The sequence below is a fragment of the Theobroma umbraticum genome, unplaced genomic scaffold, assembly GCF_002168275.2.
Source record: "Theobroma umbraticum cultivar Fairchild unplaced genomic scaffold, ASM216827v3 scaffold_44.0, whole genome shotgun sequence".
In the NCBI taxonomy this organism is placed as follows: Eukaryota; Viridiplantae; Streptophyta; class Magnoliopsida; order Malvales; family Malvaceae; genus Theobroma; species Theobroma umbraticum.
Genome location: NW_018397255.1, coordinates 13,805,314 through 13,822,680, shown reverse-complemented (window position 1 = coordinate 13,822,680; position 17,367 = coordinate 13,805,314).

Below are 17,367 nucleotides of genomic sequence, written 5' to 3'. Positions count from 1 at the left end.
TATATTCAAATGAAATATTAAGAGACACCATGGTCCTAGGTTTTTAAAGTAATAGTTTCTTAAGTAAAATTACATTCATATCCTTAGGTTAGTTTCAGTAGTAAATTTTACATTAATTAAGTATTCAAAAGTAAGTTGCTTGGATAGGATAAATTTTGTTAAAAATTTAACACTTAATAAAACTTTAGGGCAAATCTCTATGGAATACGATACTTGACTTACCTCTATATTACTTGAGTGATACATATACTTGCGTGTGCAAAATTAACAATAAGTTTTTGGCATCATTGTCTGGGTTTTGAATTTTTTCTTTATTTTACTGATATTACATTAAAAAAATTACTTTAGTTCTTGTTTTTCTTTATTTTTTTTAGATACCTCCACACAATGGAAGCTTGGACTGCTTAGGTGGTTGCTTTGTCTAAAAAGTTTGAAACTTTAGGAGTTCAGGCTATTTAGAGACTATGACATGTGAGTTTTGTGGAGAAGGGCATTTTAGATGGTGGAATCATTTGAAGTTTTCTTTGATCAATAATCAGAGATCTTCATCAACTCCAAAGCTTAATATGTTTATTGGATTTCCACCTTAGGAGAGAGCTCTCATGATTGAGAAAAAGCAATCTATGGAAAAGATGTTCATCAAATTCATGGTAAAGACTAATTCTCTCATTCATAATCAAGTAACTTCTTTGAGAAACCTTGAGACTTAAATGGGTAAACTTACAAATTCTATCAACAATATGCGTCAGGGAACCTTGCTTAGTGAAATTGAAGCTAACCATAGTAGAGAAGGTAAGGAATCTTGTTTAGCAATCACCTTTATGTGTGGAAACAAGGTAACAAGTAATAGCAAACAATCTAAAACTCAAAAGAAGCCTATTGAGAAAGTAACAGAGGTTAAAAAGCCTAATAAACAAACTCAAAAGAAGGAGGTAAAGAAAAACCCACTAGCACCACCCTTTCTTTAACTAGAAATAGTGGTTGAAAAAACTAGAGCGCAAGTTTAAGTTGATAAAGTTGAGTAAAAAGAACGAGTTTCTAATTTACTTATTTCAACCAAATATCCTTCCTCTACAAATACTTACTATATAGTGGAATTAGTTTGTGTGGATAAAGGAGACCCCACGCCACTACCTCTAGTGATGCAAATGCCAACTATGGAGTAAAACTATCACCTTTACATTTTATAATCAAGTAGCGACTTGAGAAGCACATTCGACTACCTTCCCTTCATAAGTCACTCATTAATATTTTTCCACAAAAATGAAAATGAAAGTGGTTAAGCCCCTTCAAAGGGACTAAAGCTTATTTTTGTGGTATAATGCAGATTTATAGCGAGGTTATTAGAATAGGCATGGTCAATGGGAAAAACTTCAAACCTTACTGTGTTGGTAAAAAAGTGAAAGAAAGGGTGAAATAGTCAAACTAGTGACTATAAAGAACTACTTATTGGGAGGTAACCTAAGCTTTCAAAACTCTGTTTCTCTAAAGTTTTCTTTTTATTTATTTCAATTTTCCCATTAATTTGTTTTTGTCTTTTTCCTTATTTAGCTTTTTATCATTTAGCTTTTTATCATTGTATCGAATCCTTCCTCAAGCTCAAATGATAATGATGAAAACGAGGAAGAAAATTAGAGTATCTCTACACACTAAGGGAGTATGCTTTACTTTTTTCTTTTCTTTTATAATATTGAGGACAATGTTAGTCTTAAATTTAAGGGAGAGTTTAAGTTTTTAACATTGCTAATTTTTTTGCATTTTTGCCTTTCAATTTCAATCTTAGGTAGATTTTTAGCATGTTTTGAAGAATTAAAGCTAAAGTTCGTAACATCAAAGAATTTGATTTACCTATCCAATGATGATAACCAATTACCTTGTTAACCTTTTGCTCATAGTAAACATGACTATTGTTTGAATGTCATGTGAATTCTTATGTCTAGCATTGTTGTTGGATGAAAGTTCCACATGTTGGCTCCATTAGTTTTTTATGACAATAAAACATTCCCACTCATTTATGTCTAACTATACTACTTGAGTGTGCAAGATGAAAAAGTATGTCGGTAATAAATTAATCATTAGAAAGCAAATATCAAAACTCATTAGAATAAGGAGTTACAAATGAGCCATAAAATGGAAGCCTCTTAGTCGAATAATCAACGGAGTTAGTTAGCTAAAATTCAAAAGTGAAGTTGGCCAGTTCAGAGACAGAAAAGACTTAGTCAACTAAGAGCTCACTACCAGAGACTTCAATTACAAGACAAAGAGAACTTAATGGACTAAGAAGCATAGTTAATCAACTAAGAGCTTACTACTAGAGAATTTAATTACAAGACAGAGAAAACTTAATCGACTAAGAAGTATTGTTAGTCAACTAAGAGCACTCTGTCTGAAAATTTGAATTTGAATGCTAGAAGATAGACTAACAGCTATAACTAACTCTAAACTATTTTCAACAATCTAAAGCTATCAAACATCCATCAAAGTTGGTTTTTCAAGTATAAAAGACACCCTCGATGGCTAAGAATAAGATTAGTTGCTTCTAAAATCAAAAAATAGCTTAAAAAGAAAAAAAACTCTCTCAACTCTTCTGCTTTTCATTCTAATCTTTGTAATAGAGTTTAGCACTTCATCTTGTACCATTCAGATGAAGTTAGTGATCATAAATACTTTTTTATATCTATTTTTCTTAATTACTTAGAGTGTGTAAGTCACTCTAAGGGGATTAATCAAGCTTGGGTTAGCTTGATTGGTGTTATAAGTTCTAACCCAGCCTAAGAAAAGTTAGATTTTGAGTTTTGGTTGATCCCATGAAAAACCATTATTAAAGGTTGTGGTTGAGCCTTTGAAAAACCATTTTGGGTTTTGGTTGATCCCGTGACAAACCATGTTAAAGGTTATGGTTGAGCTTGTGAAAAGCTATTGTAAAAGCTTGGTGGAAGCTTGGGAATTTCACTGATTCTAGTGATTTGGTTTAAAAATCCTTGATTTAAAGATCGAGATATTGGATGTAAGTCAAAGAGACCAAACCACTATAAATCTTATGCATTATCTACCCTCTTTTATTTTTCATTTCATTCTTCTTTAAATCATTCATTCATCAAGCATTTAACAACTCATCATTGACCTTTAACTAGCCCCCAATTAGAAGTCAAGTTTAGTGACATTCAAAAAATGCTATTCACCCCCCTCTAGCACACATCTTTGGGATCAACAAATGGTATCAAAGCCTAACTCTCACTCTTAAGGATTAATATCCTAAGGGAAATCCAAATGGCTCTTTAAAAATCAATTGTTACTGAAGGATAGTCCACAAACAGACCACCTCTATTTGATGGATCAAATTACCCCTATTGGAGCACTAGAATGTCTATTTACATAAGGGCAATAGATTATGAAAGTGGGATGCCATGACTCATGGACATTTTATTCCCTCAACCATAAATGTTGTGACAAATTAAATGATTCTTAAGCCGAGGGCTTAATGGACTGAATTTGAAACTAAAAGGGTTCAGACAAACTTTAAGGAAATAAATGCTCTACATTGTGCCTTAACTCTCACTAAGTTTAACAAAGTGTCAAGCTGTACCACTACTAAACAAGTTAGAGACAAACTTAGAATTATCCATGAAAAGACTTCACAAGTGAAAGAGTCCAAAATAGCTTTTCTAACTCATAACGATGAAATGTTCAAGATGGAGCCTGGTGAAGACATCACCAGCATGCTTGCTAGGTTTACTAACATCACCAATAAACTCAGTCAATTAGGTAAGCCAATTCCTAAACATGAACATGTAAAATGACTTCTTAGAAGCCTACCTAAAAATTAAAAGCCAAAAGTGACTGTTATCCGTGAAGCTAAGGACTTAAATATCATTACTCTTGATAAAATCTATGGTTCTCTTCTCACTAATGAACTGGAGCTTAAAGAAGAAGAAGAAGAAGATAAGAGAGAAGCAAAAGAAAAGAAGAAAAGCATTACTTTAAAAGCAAGCACTCTTGAAGAAGAATTAGATAATTTATCATGTGATGATGTTGAAGAGTTGGCCATGGTATCAAGATGATTAAAAAACTTATGGAACAAAGAGATAGAAGACTGGCTAAGAAAAGCTACAAAAGAGATCAAAGTTCTTCATGGAAAATCAAAAATAAAAATGAGTCTAACAAGAAAGAAGATGTTAAATGTTTTGAGTGCAAGAAACTTAGACACTTCATATCAGAATGCCCCCTATTGAAGGAAGAAACTCTTAAAAAAATAAAAAATCAAAGAAATCTATGGTGGCTGCAACCTAGTCTAATAGTGATGTTTCAAGTTCAAAAGCTAAAGAAGAGACAGTGGAAGAAAGAGCAAACCTATGTCTGATGGCCAAAGATGATGAATTCGAGGTATCTTCTGATCTTTTTGATATTTCAATTAATGAATTTCAAGAAGAATATGAATGCCTCTTTGATGAGTTTAAAAAACTTGCATCAAAATATAAGGTTTTAAAAAAAAGATTAAATTCTTAAGAATGATTTAAAAAGGATAAAACATGATTTCAACACTATTTTTGAACAAAGAAATTTTCTTCAAACTAAACTAGAACACTCTAGAGCAGATTTTGAAGTTTTGAAATTGGAACTTGAAAACAAAACTAAAGCATTGCAAAAGGCAATTGATGAAACCATTGCTCTTAAGAGTTTGAAAAAAGAAACATCAAGAAAAAATACAAACTTTAAGAGAAATTTTGATGGTTTCTCATATAGATGTTATGTTTGTGGTAAAATAGGTCATCTTTTTTATTACTACTATAGAAAAAAAACACTCAAAGAATAAAATGATTTGGGTACCAAAAAGCTCTTATGTAGCAACTAACCTTCAAGGACCCATCAAGGTATGGGTACCTATTAAAAAAAACTAAAAATTTGTCTTGTAGGTTGAGCCAAACAGAGAAGACGTATGTCCTAAAGCTCAACTAAAGTAGAAGCAATCATGGTACATGGATAGTTATTTGTTGAAATTAATCATATGTTATTTGTTGAAGGCTTAAAACACAATCTATTAAGTATTAGTCAATTGTGTGATAAAGGCTTTAAGTTATGTTTTGATTCATATAAATGTGAAGCTATACATATCAGTACCAACAAAATTTCATTCATATGAAAAAGGATCAAAAATATGTATGTTATATTTCTTGAAAATCTTGAGCTAGATTGTGAGACATGTCTTATGGTGAATGATGGAAAAGATAGTTGGTTATAGCATAGAAGACTTGGACATGTAAGCATGCATACCATCTCAAAACTAATGAGAAAAACTCCAATTATTGGATTGCTTGAACTTAAATTTGAGAATGATCAGATTTGTGATGCTTGCCAATTAGGGAAATCAATTAGAACATTTTTCAATGCTAAATGGATTATTTCAACTTCTAAACCTCTTGAACTGCTTGTTGGCTCCATTAGTTTATGTCTAACTCTTTTACTTGAGTGTGAAGGACAAAAATATATGTTAAATAATAAATTAATCATTCAAAAGTAAATATCAAAACTCATAAGAATAAGAAGCTACAATTGAGCAATAAAATAGAAGTCTCTTAGTCAATAATCAAGGGAGTTAGATAAAATTCAAAAGTGAAGTTGGCGGGGTCAAGCAGATTGTGAGACAGAAAACACTTAGTTGAACAAGAGACATTGTTAGTCGAATAAGAGCGTATTATCAAAAACTGAGTTCAAAGACAAAAATAACTTAATCGACTAAGAAGCATTGTTAAACGACAAAGAGCTCATTGCCAAAAGCTGAGATTAGAAGACAAAAACGATTTAATCGACTAAGAAGCATGTTAGTCAACAAAGAGCATTCTGTCTGAAAATTTAAATTTAAATGCTAAAAGACAGATTAACAACTTGAATCATCTCCAAATGGTTTTGGACCCCACTTCTAGTACATTTATTTTGGACCAACAAGTGGTATTAAAGCCAATCCCTCATGCTTAAGGCTTAATATCCTAAGGGAGATCCAAATGGCTCTTCAAAAATCTATAGTTGCTGAGGGACAGTCCACAAACAAACCACCTTTATTTGATGGATCGAACTGCCCTAATTGGAGCACTAGAATGTTTATTTACATAAGGCAATAGACTATGAAATGTGAGATGTCATCACCGATGGACCCTTCATTCCCTCACCATAAATGTACTAGCAAATGAAATGATTCCTAAGCCAGGGGTTGAATGGACTAAAACTAGACCCAAAAAGGTTTAAACAAACTTCAAGGCAATAAATACTCTACATTGTGCCTTGACTCCCACTGTGTTTAATAAAGTGTCAAGTTGTACCATAGCTAAACAAGTGTGGGACAAACTTAGGATTATCCATGAAAGACTTCTGAAGTCAATGAGTCCAAAATAGCTCTCCTAACTCACAACTATAAGATGTTTAAGATAGAACCTAGTGAAGATATCACCAGCATGCTTAATAGGTACACTAACATCACCAATAAACTCAGTCATCTAGGCAAAGCAATTCCTGAACATGAAATTGTCAAAAGACTTATTAAAAGCCTACCTAAATATTGGAAGCCAAAAGTGACTGCTATTCATGACGTCAAGGACTTAAATGTCATCACTCTTGATGAAATTTATGGGTCTCTTCTCACTCATGAGTTGGAGCTTAAAGAAGAGAAAGAAGAAGACAAAAGAGAAGCAAAAGAAATGAAGAAAAGCATTACCTTAAAAGCAAGTATTCTTGAAGAAGAATTGGACAATTTATCTTGTGATAATGATGACGAATTAGCTATAGTAGCAAGAAAATTCAGAAAACTTATAAGACAAAGAGATAGGAGATTGGCTAAGAAAAGGTATAGAAGAAATCAAGGTTCTTCATGGAGAACTAGAAATAAAAATAAGTCCAACAAGAAGGAAAAGGTTATATGCTTTGAATGCAAGAAGTCTAGACACTTCAAGTCAGAATGCCCCTTGCTGAAAGAAGAAACTCCCAAGAAAATAGAAAATAGAAGAAGGCAATGGTGGCTGTAATCTAATCTGATAGTGATGTTACAGAATGGTTAACGCCATGGCACCTAAAAGCTGGTGTCATGGTGTTGAGAGCTTAGCAAGAAAAACCACAAAACAAAACATTAAGCGTCATAACACTGAAACCCAAGAAAACCTTGCAAAAGTAGAATGATAAGTGCCACAATGCCTAAAAGCTAGTGTTACGGCACTGTTTCACCCACTATCTCTCTGTATAACCCCTTTTTTAGTTAAAAACCATAAAACCCATAAACTCTCTTCAAATTTCGCTTTTACTCTCACATAAACTTTCTCCCTCTCTAAAACTCGCACAGTCACTCAAATTTTTAAATTACTTCCACCCAAACCCATTAAAACTTTATCAAACCTTCAACAAACAAGGTTGCTACAAATTTCTTCAAGTAAGTTCTCTCTCTCATGAAAGATTTTAACTAATACTGAAGAATTTGCACTCGGTTCTCAATTTTAATGGGTTGTTGATTAATTTTGGTAAAAATTCATGCTAGTTAAGTTAATTGTGCTTTGATAATATTGGGTTTGTTAAAATTATTGAGAATTGTGATTTTGGTGACTTGATTTTAGATTGATTTGTAGTTTGGCTAATTAAGTTGATTATTGAGAATTAGAAAGATATTATTAATGTTGCAATTTTGTGGATAAATTTGAGAGTTTGAGAACTATATAATTGTCATATTATGGTTAAATAATTCTAAGAATTAGGTAGGTAAGTTTGTGTTTATAGATGTTGTCATTAGACACAAAAACTCCTTTGTCAACAAAGTTCCAATTCAAGAAACGGGTTTTAATGATGCTTTAATACACTACCTAGGGATACAAGCCTATATTGATGAAAGGCATTCACAAAAATTCTATGCCTAACTAGAGACAGTCGTCATTCTAGTGGTAAGAGAATTCTATGCAATGTTTTTAAACATACTGATGGTGTAGCCTTTATGCGAGGTAAATAGGTATATTTTCATAGCCAAGCCATCAATGATTTCTATGAGACTCCTAACATCAAGGATGATGGTTATGAGCAATATCTGAGAAAGCATCAAGATTGGAATAAGATAATCTCAGTCTTTGTGAGGATGGTGCACAATGGAAAATGTCAAAGAATGAATTGGTATCCTTCAAAGCTAGTGTCATGAAGAAAGATATAAAGGTATGGTTGCACTTTGTAATGGCAAAGATGATTCCATCCACACATATTAATGATGTTACACGAGAATGAGCAGTCCTTATCTATGCCATTGTTACTAGTAAATCCATTAACACTGACCAGTAAATCTTGAACACCATACTGCATGTTTCTCGTGTAAAACAAAATGGTTTATGGTTCCCTTCTTTTATAATTTCCTTGAATGGAAAAGCTGGTGTACGTTGGGACCCCAAGTGAAGAATTACTGCATCTAAAAGCTCCCATTTATGTGAGTATTATTCTTAGATTTTCTAACCCCTCTGCTACTGGTGGAAGTTATTCCTCTACACCACCTCATCAAGCTACTCCACCTCGAGCCCCGAATTTGACATTGCCTCAAAGAATGGAACGTCTAGAGCTCTAGTACACACAGCAAATGTCATATCAAGTGAAATGCAGTCAAGCAATGAAGTAGATGTTTCAAGCCTATGCCAACTACATAGGGATGGACATAGCCATCTTTTCTACTCTACCAAATCCCTTCACAAGTATAAGAGATAATGAGGAAGATGAAGAAAAAGAGTAAAGTTTCTCCACATTCTTACAAAGACAGGGAGTATTCTTTTACCTTTTTCATTTTTATTTTTAACATTGAGGGTAATGTTAAATTTAAGTTTATGGAGAGAGTTTGAAATTTTTTTTGAGCTATGGTTTTATTCCTTTTGAGTTATGTTTTTATTTATTTATTTACATTTATGTTCTTAGGTTTTAATCTTATTTAATTTATTATTATTTACTTTTCTTTATGTTTTGTTTTAAGAATTTAAAAATAGAGCTAGTTATGCCAAGTTTTGATGATTCCCTTATCCAGTGATGAGAACTTAGTTATCTTTTTGTCTTTAGGTCTTGGATCCATTAATATCGCATCATTATCACAATATCATAGTGAGAAATTCATGTTAATAAAGTAGGAAAAAATTCAATCAACATCCAAATTTATCATAAAGCACCATCATCCACATAAGTCATTCAAACTAAAAATCATTAAAGGAAAAATGGAGTTTCACTCGTTTACTTACCTCAAAGGGCTAACTATTCGAATCCCATGGATTCATTAAAATGGGTTTCAATACCCATTTGTATCTAGTGTTAACATCAAATATCTTACACATTTCCATATATTTAACGTACATGCCTAGTTCATGATCTTCTTGTGCACTTATAATCCTAAATATCTCAATTAGGTTAGACGTATATCACGTCCGTACATAGACATAATGAAATCTGTACCAAGCCTTCTCTTTGCGAGTGCATTCTATTTGCTCATTAGTGGAACATGATCCTACTTTTGCATTATGCCATGCCTTATCAATACGATCCACTTACTGAAATTTACAATTACATCATTTGTGGTTCTGCTTCAACCAATTAGTTATTTTTTGAACTTCGAAAACATTATTCACATATTTACCCTAACTATCCATGCTCACACAATTTTGTCAATCCTACCACAACTATCGAGGTTAATCGAATTAAACTTGCATCATCTCATCATTATTTATTAAGAGCATCGTACTTCACAAACTCACCAATGACAACTTAAGTTCTAAGTGGCATCCATATCTACACAAGAGTCAACCATAAACTTAAAACAAATGGACAAGGGGTAGGTTTCCAAACAATAAGGGAATCCATGTAGTCTTTCATTTACGGGTTATGCTGTAGTTCAAAAGCAAAAAACAAGACACAACATTAAAACCCTACAACTTTATTGTTTGAGGTCATTTATATTTTATACTTACAAGTGTTAGAACTCACTTACATTTGGCCAATAATTGGCATATGGGATTTGAACGTGTAATGGATTTTCATATTTTCTAGATATTTGAGCACACAATTACGCATTTAATTGTATTACGAGACATGGATTATGCTTATTAATATATATATATATATATATCTCTGTGTATGTGAAATACGTCTCATATTATTTTGATTATATTATTCATTTCTATTTGTATGTATCCAAGGCTTACTTGAGTCAAATGGGATTACCTATGTGGGCCTTGTGTTGGTCATGGCCCAGGATTTGGTCATGGCATTAAGAAAGAAGTAAGAATAGGCATAATTTTGAATGTTAAATATATTTTTTCTTGCAAAAGAATATTATGAAACTATTTTTTGACTCATTCTCTTCTTGTTGAATATTAGGAGTATCAATTGCATGATAATAAATTTGTAAATCAAAAAAAGAAGAATTTTTCATGAGAAACTTTTTCAATGGTCAAAAATTGAAATTACAAAAGTTTGTTAGCAAATTCCTATTTAAATCTAAGTCTTCTAATGATTTTTTTTTTTTTGGAAAGATAAAGTTACAAAATTTTAGTGATGATGCTAAAATAGACATTTTTTTTTATTTGGAAACAAAAGATTTGAATTCAACAATTTCACATTGAGATACATGAACCTAATAGTATTGAATCAATTGTTACCATACATTATAGAAAAACAGTTAGCCTTTCCTAATTAAATGGGATTGAAATTGGAGAAACGCCTCCCTCACTTCTTCCTAAATAAGAAATACATACAATTATTTCCATGAATTGGGAAACAAATAAAATTTATAGAAGGAAACCTATTAATATGAATACACACAGTCACACATATAAAAGTTGCATCTTCAAATGGTTTTTACATCAAGAGAAATTTGAGTATCAAAATATAAAATGGCCCAAGCAAAATTTCTCTCCTTTGTCCTCCTTGTTGTTCTTATCATATCCATAGGTATGTCACTCTCCTTAAGCAGAATTTTGTATTCCTTCCATTCCATTGCGACATTTAGTTAATAAGATAAAAATAATAGACAAGTTTTGTCAAAAATATTTGTTTCCTTTCATTTTAAAAAAGTTAGCTTTGTTAAATTAACAACTCTCTTTTCTAAAGGAAATAGGAAATTTTGCGTACTAGGAAGTCATTTATTTTGAATCATCTATACCACTACGTTTTTTATCTTTAACATTATACATACATACATACATACATACATATATATTAATATTATCTATTGTATTTTTAATTTACAGATGTTATGGAAGTGGCCAGTCAAGGAAAATGTTGCCAAAATCATCCTAGCCTTGGCGAATGTATACCAGGAAAAGATGATAATCCCGAAACTAATGGCAAATGTTGGGTGTTTTGCATCTCAGATTGTGAGAAAGGAGGTGTTTGCAAACAAGTGAGCGGTGGTCATCATGAGTGTCATTGTTATTGTTGAACTTATTGTTAGCATGTGAAAAAATAAAGAAAGACAAAAGTAGATGATCCATTCTCAATTTTAAATTGAATTAAATGATATTTTCGCAACTTTGTTTTCTTTTTTGTTATTCATCTATTTTATCTATTTATTTACAAAAATAGGAAAATGATATCAAAGAAATTATATTGCTCTCATTTTTCATGAATTGTTGAAGAGGTCGAGTTAGCAATGGACTATCCTGACAAACCTAATATGGGAAACCCTAATTTTTCATCAAGTGGAACTTGGTAAACTTTGAATATTGATGAGCTATATTTGATTGTGTTATTTCTTGAATTTTCCCAACCACGTTTCTCTAAATTTATCCCTCATATAGTGTTTTAATTATAGATGACTGATGGTTAAAAGAATGGAAGAAAAAAAATCAAAAAAATCTGTTTTTTCAAGCTAAGGCATGAATATTCCATCTTTATGGAAGAAGGGTCAATTCGTGGAAGTTTTTAGGCTTAAAACAACTTTTAAAAATGTCAAGGATCGATTGTTGGAGAAGGAAGGTCGATCCCTACAAAACAGAACCCTTGGAATAGCTTTCGGAATCATAAAGATCAACCCTTAAGGGGTAAAAGGTCGATCTTTGCAAGTTAGAACACAAAACTAGCTTCTAAACCCCAAAAAAGGTCGACCTCTAAGGATTTAAGGTTGATCCCTACAGCCACGTGAGGAAAAAATAAGCCCAAGAATTGACCCTTCTAGCTTAAAAGGTTAATCCCTGAAGGCCAATAGGGAAAAAAATAAGTCTTAACTCAAACGTCATTTCTCATTTTTCATTTCTTTAGCCTCCATGCACTCCCTAGTAGCATCTAAGCCCTTCCACAGCCACCCTAAGTCATGTTTAACAAGGATTTAGTGTCACAACCCAAATTCGAATTCCATCATTAGCACAGAGGCCTAATGAAGAGGTCCCACTCAACCTAAGTAAGCCTCAAACAATATTGTTAGCCTGAAAATGAGTATTGTTTTGATTATAACAAAATGATTCAAATTTGCATTTTCTCTACTACAGTGATCCTTGACAAGTTCTTGGAATGACTAACTCTCATACTTTTGTTCTTACATGATTACAAGCTTTATTATTTTTAGTTGTGTGAATTCTTGAAGTTATTAAATTTTCACATACTTACTTCATAAATGCCTACAAGCTTAAATGACATAGTTGCATAAGTGCTAAGCATGCTTGAATGAGTTCTCCTCATAATCTCCAAACAATTACTCTTGAGATGTTTCAAAGTACAAGTTAAGTTCACCAATGGTGGAATTTATCTCAAGACATTCAAAGGTGTTTGATCTTCCCCAAGGTTGTTTCAAGACATGAAAATCATTCTGAACTCAACATTTGATCACAAGGAAAATATAGTTGTTGAAAGTCAAGGAATCTTAAAGAAACAAAGCTTAAATAGATTTTAAAGCAAGGCAACTCGATCTAATAGCAAGATTGTTGAAAAATTGTGAGGTATAAAAGGCATAGTCAACCTTATAAGCTCCATAGTCAACCCAAAGACAAAAAAGATGAAAAATCACAAAGATATGAAACCATAGTCGACCCTAAGACAAAATTCATCCAAAAATAAAGGATTTGAGAAGCCATAGTCAACCTTCAAGCCCTTATAATCAACTATACAAAGCTAGACTTCAAAATACAAGCTTTTTGGAAGTGGATTGACTAAAAAGCTTCCATACTCAACTATAAATGACTGTTAAACACAAAATTCAAAGGGAAAATAGATAGTTTCTTGCCTTATTCATTTCCAAACAGCTCCAAGACTCTTTCAACTACAATAAGGACCCTTGGAAACATTTCAAGAAGAGAAAGAAGAAAGAAAAAAAGGCCAAACTCTTGAGGATCAAAGTCTTGAAAAGAAAGAAAGAAAAGCCCATCAAAACCAAGCCTTCTTGAGTTGAAACCTTTCTTATGCTTTTGCTCTAATCTTTATATCCTATCTTTATATCTATTGTAAGGAATTCTTCCTTCATTGTACTAAACTAGCAAAATCCACCTCTTAGATGCACTCTTGCTATTCTTGTAAAAGTTCTAACTCATTGTTGAAAAGTTAGTGTGGGTATGTGGTTAAACCCATTAAAAACCATTGTAAGAGTTGTGCTTGCTCCTATTAAAAGGCATAGTGGGGGTTATCACTTGATCTCACAAAAAAATCGATGATAGGATTATTGCTTGATCCCATGAAAAAGTCATTGTAAGCATTATCCCTTGATCCCGTTAAAAAGTAAAAATCCTCTTAATAGATTGGAAATTCCTAGGTAAGCGAAAGGAGTGGATGTAGGCACTTAAGAAAGTCAAACAACTATAAAATCCTTGCATCTTGATTTACTTTTATGCCTTATGATTTATTGTTGAAAACCTATTTTAGAAAAATCATTTATTTTATTTTTGCCTCAAGTAGGAAATTTATTTTGGAGAAGGTTTGATTTTTACCTAGTGTCTTCATTTCATTAATACTTTGTTTAGCTACATTTCATTTCAAGAAAACCTATCTCATAAATTGCTTGTAATTTTGTTTATCTCCATTTTTCACATATTCATTTACTTATTTGTTAAATCTTTCTCTGCCATCATTACTTATGTATTTCTTGAAATATTCTTCTTAAGTTGGCTTTATTTGATTTGCACTTGAAAAATGTTTTAAGTATTTCAAAGTGATTACATGCCTATGTTTGTTTGAGTAGTCTTGATTAAAATTTGTATAGTCATCAAGGTTTTCCTTGGAACTCTTCTTATAAGTTTTCAAAATGAGTTTCTCATCTAAGATTGACTATCAAGTCTTTATAGTTGACTATATATTTGTCTGAAGAGTTCTTGAATGGTTTTACCAAGAAGAAACACAACCATAGTCGACTATAGCAGTTCATATTTCATTCTCTAAAATTTTTAAAGTAGAATTTACCCCTTTCTTGGACATTCTTGTTACATGATTCATTTGGCTAACTTTTCTAACAATTGGTGTCAGAACTTCGGTCTCAATTTGTAGGTATAAACCCCTCGACTAAAGATCCTTGTCATCTCTAAGACATAGCCATGAACTTCATTGCAGCTATTTTTAGTAACATGCCAAAAAAAGATGAGAAACTAATTGTGCTAGAGCAAGGAGAAACAAACTCTTGAAGATTGAAAGCTCTATTAACACACCAAGAAAAATGGGTGACTTCTATTACAAAAATATTTTTAAGCTTTTAAATAAGAGTTTTGTTTAATTAACAATTTCTTGAGATTAATTGGTTTTTAAAATTATTCATTCCCTTTGGTTGAAGATTTTTAGTTGTTTACTCGAGCCTGAATATTAAGTGCATAATGCTATGCTGCTTTTCCTAAACTTTATTGTTTTAGCTTGATTGTGAAAAATAGTTCGATAAAAATTTCCTCATATTTTGTAAAATTGATTTCATATTATTGTTTTCGAGGAAAAATGGTTTTTGAACCTAATCTTGAGCATGAAAGATGTGATAATGTGATAGCATATGATTATACTTGATGAATTACACTATCATCCATTCTAGAAGTCTAAACAAGGAAAAGTGAGCATTCAGAGTTGATTCTTTCTCTTTTTTTTTTGTCTATGATAAATTAACCATTTGAAAAATCTTGACTTGAAATTTTGGACTCATTTGAATAGTTCTAGTTGGTTAATAATAATCTTGACTTGAATCGATTCTTCTAACGCAAAATGAGCTTACACTAGAAAAATGCTTACCATCCTAGAGCCTATAGTGATTTATAAATTGCACAAGTTTGCTTCATCATGAAAATACTTTTTGACATGTTCTTATCAAACGTGCTTGTTTGCTTGCAATCTTAAATTATTATTGGGGCATTTTAAGTATATGATTGTGAGATTTTTGAAAGTTACCCTTGACATGCATAAACATGATTCATTATGCACATTACACATTTTATAAATCATTTAGAGCATAATTGAACAAGATTGAATGACATTGAGCTCATGATTTTGCACAAATTATGTCCAACTCAAATCTTATATGCTTTAAGGGCAAACTTTGTAAAGAAAAACTAAGTTTTTATCAAATGTTTTTCTTGCAAAGTCCTTTTACTTCATTTGATTGAGATTGTTCACAATTGCTTTAATTTCTTGAATCTATCATTTCACGTGTGCTTACATTGAAAAATTATTTCCTTAGAATTTGAATGTTCAAATGCTTAGTCTAGAATCAATTCTTGAAATATGTTTTATGTTTGTGTTTAATCAAATGTTTCAAAATTGATTTCTTGATTATCTATATGGATGTTATTAGGATGAACTCATTGAGCTTCATGAAATTTTCTTGGTTCATCCATTATTTTGGTCAAGTCACATACTTACATGATATTTAATCTTGCTGAACCTCAATGATTGAAGTCTAAAACTTGACTTGATTAATAATTTGATTGTTAATTTTAATCATGGATTATATTGTGATGACATAGTTTAAATATGGTAACTCTATTACATAGAGTTATTTTACCACATTTGGGTACTAAAATAGCTAAGTTCTTGAGTTTTTGGTTTAAATTTAGGTAGTTTTATTTGCTTTTCTTAATTTAGTTTTAATCATGCTGAGTCAATTTTATTCAATTTGTTTTAATTTAAGTTTATGTTAAAATGTCTTAAGTTTAGCTATTACTTATATAGTCTCTTGTTTTTGAAGGTTCTCAAATGAAAAGGTCTTAATTGGAAATGAACCGTACAAGTATGGCTAAGTACGTCTCTCGTACATGCTACAATACATCAAAAATAACTTTCACTCCAGAAATCCAATTGACATGATTTTTGAGCCATTGAAAAGTTAAGAGATGAGGCTACAACTATCATGTTTACCACTTCACTCATTTCATATAAGATCAAGGAGAAAATCATACCATACATTGACCAAAGAGCACAAGGTGTGGGGCCCATAAAGCAAGGCCGCAATGCTAGCCCAATAACTTGGCATTCAATTTTTTTTATTTTTTTAAATTAAGGTTTTAAAGGCTATTTAAAGGGCCTTTTGAGAGCAATTTATGGAGACATTAAAAGAGGCTTGTTTAGATAAAAATGAGCTATCAAGAAAGCAAGGAAAAATAAGGAAGATTGAGGATTCAAGATCTAACAAATCTTAGTTTCTTTCTATACTTTTGTTTTTCTCTCACTTTCTTTAACTTGTATTGATGTTTTATTTTCTTTGGATGATATTTTCAGTAGATATTATGAACTAATTTACTTTTTCTAAGATTATAAACGAACTTCATATGTAATTTGAATACTTTATTTCTCTTTTGCTTATTATCAATGGAATATAAGTTGTTTATTCCAATTCTATGTTCAATGCTTTTAATTGCTTGACCATCAGTTAGATTTATTTGGATAACTATACGCAACTTGACAAAAGAGTTTAGATTAGGCCATGAATGCAATAACATGTGTTCAAATTCACTTAATTGATTAGGTAATTTGATTTACATATAGGATAAACATATACCTATGCGTCACATGTAGCAAAGATTAAAGCACAAACTTAATGAATCTTTTTTTAGTTGAATTTACATAGACATATAGTAAAATAATTAAGAAATATAATTTTATAAAAACATCGACAGAGACTTATAAATAAATTGAAATTCTAAGGTAGAAACTCAATCTATTAAAGTAAGTTTAGAGAGAGAAACAAGATTCAAAAAAAGTGTTGAGGGATATAGTAATCTAGGCTTTTTATTGTAATACCCTTGATCTTGATGTTGACTATGTATGAAAGCTAAGCTATTTAATTAGCTAATTTGAACTTTGATGTATATGATTATCAAGTTAAGGAGGTTGATATGCTTACAAGTAAATGACTATGAATATTGGCATGTTTGAAGGCCCTCAATAAATTTGTGCATATGTTTCGCACTTAGACACTTGAGTATAATATTT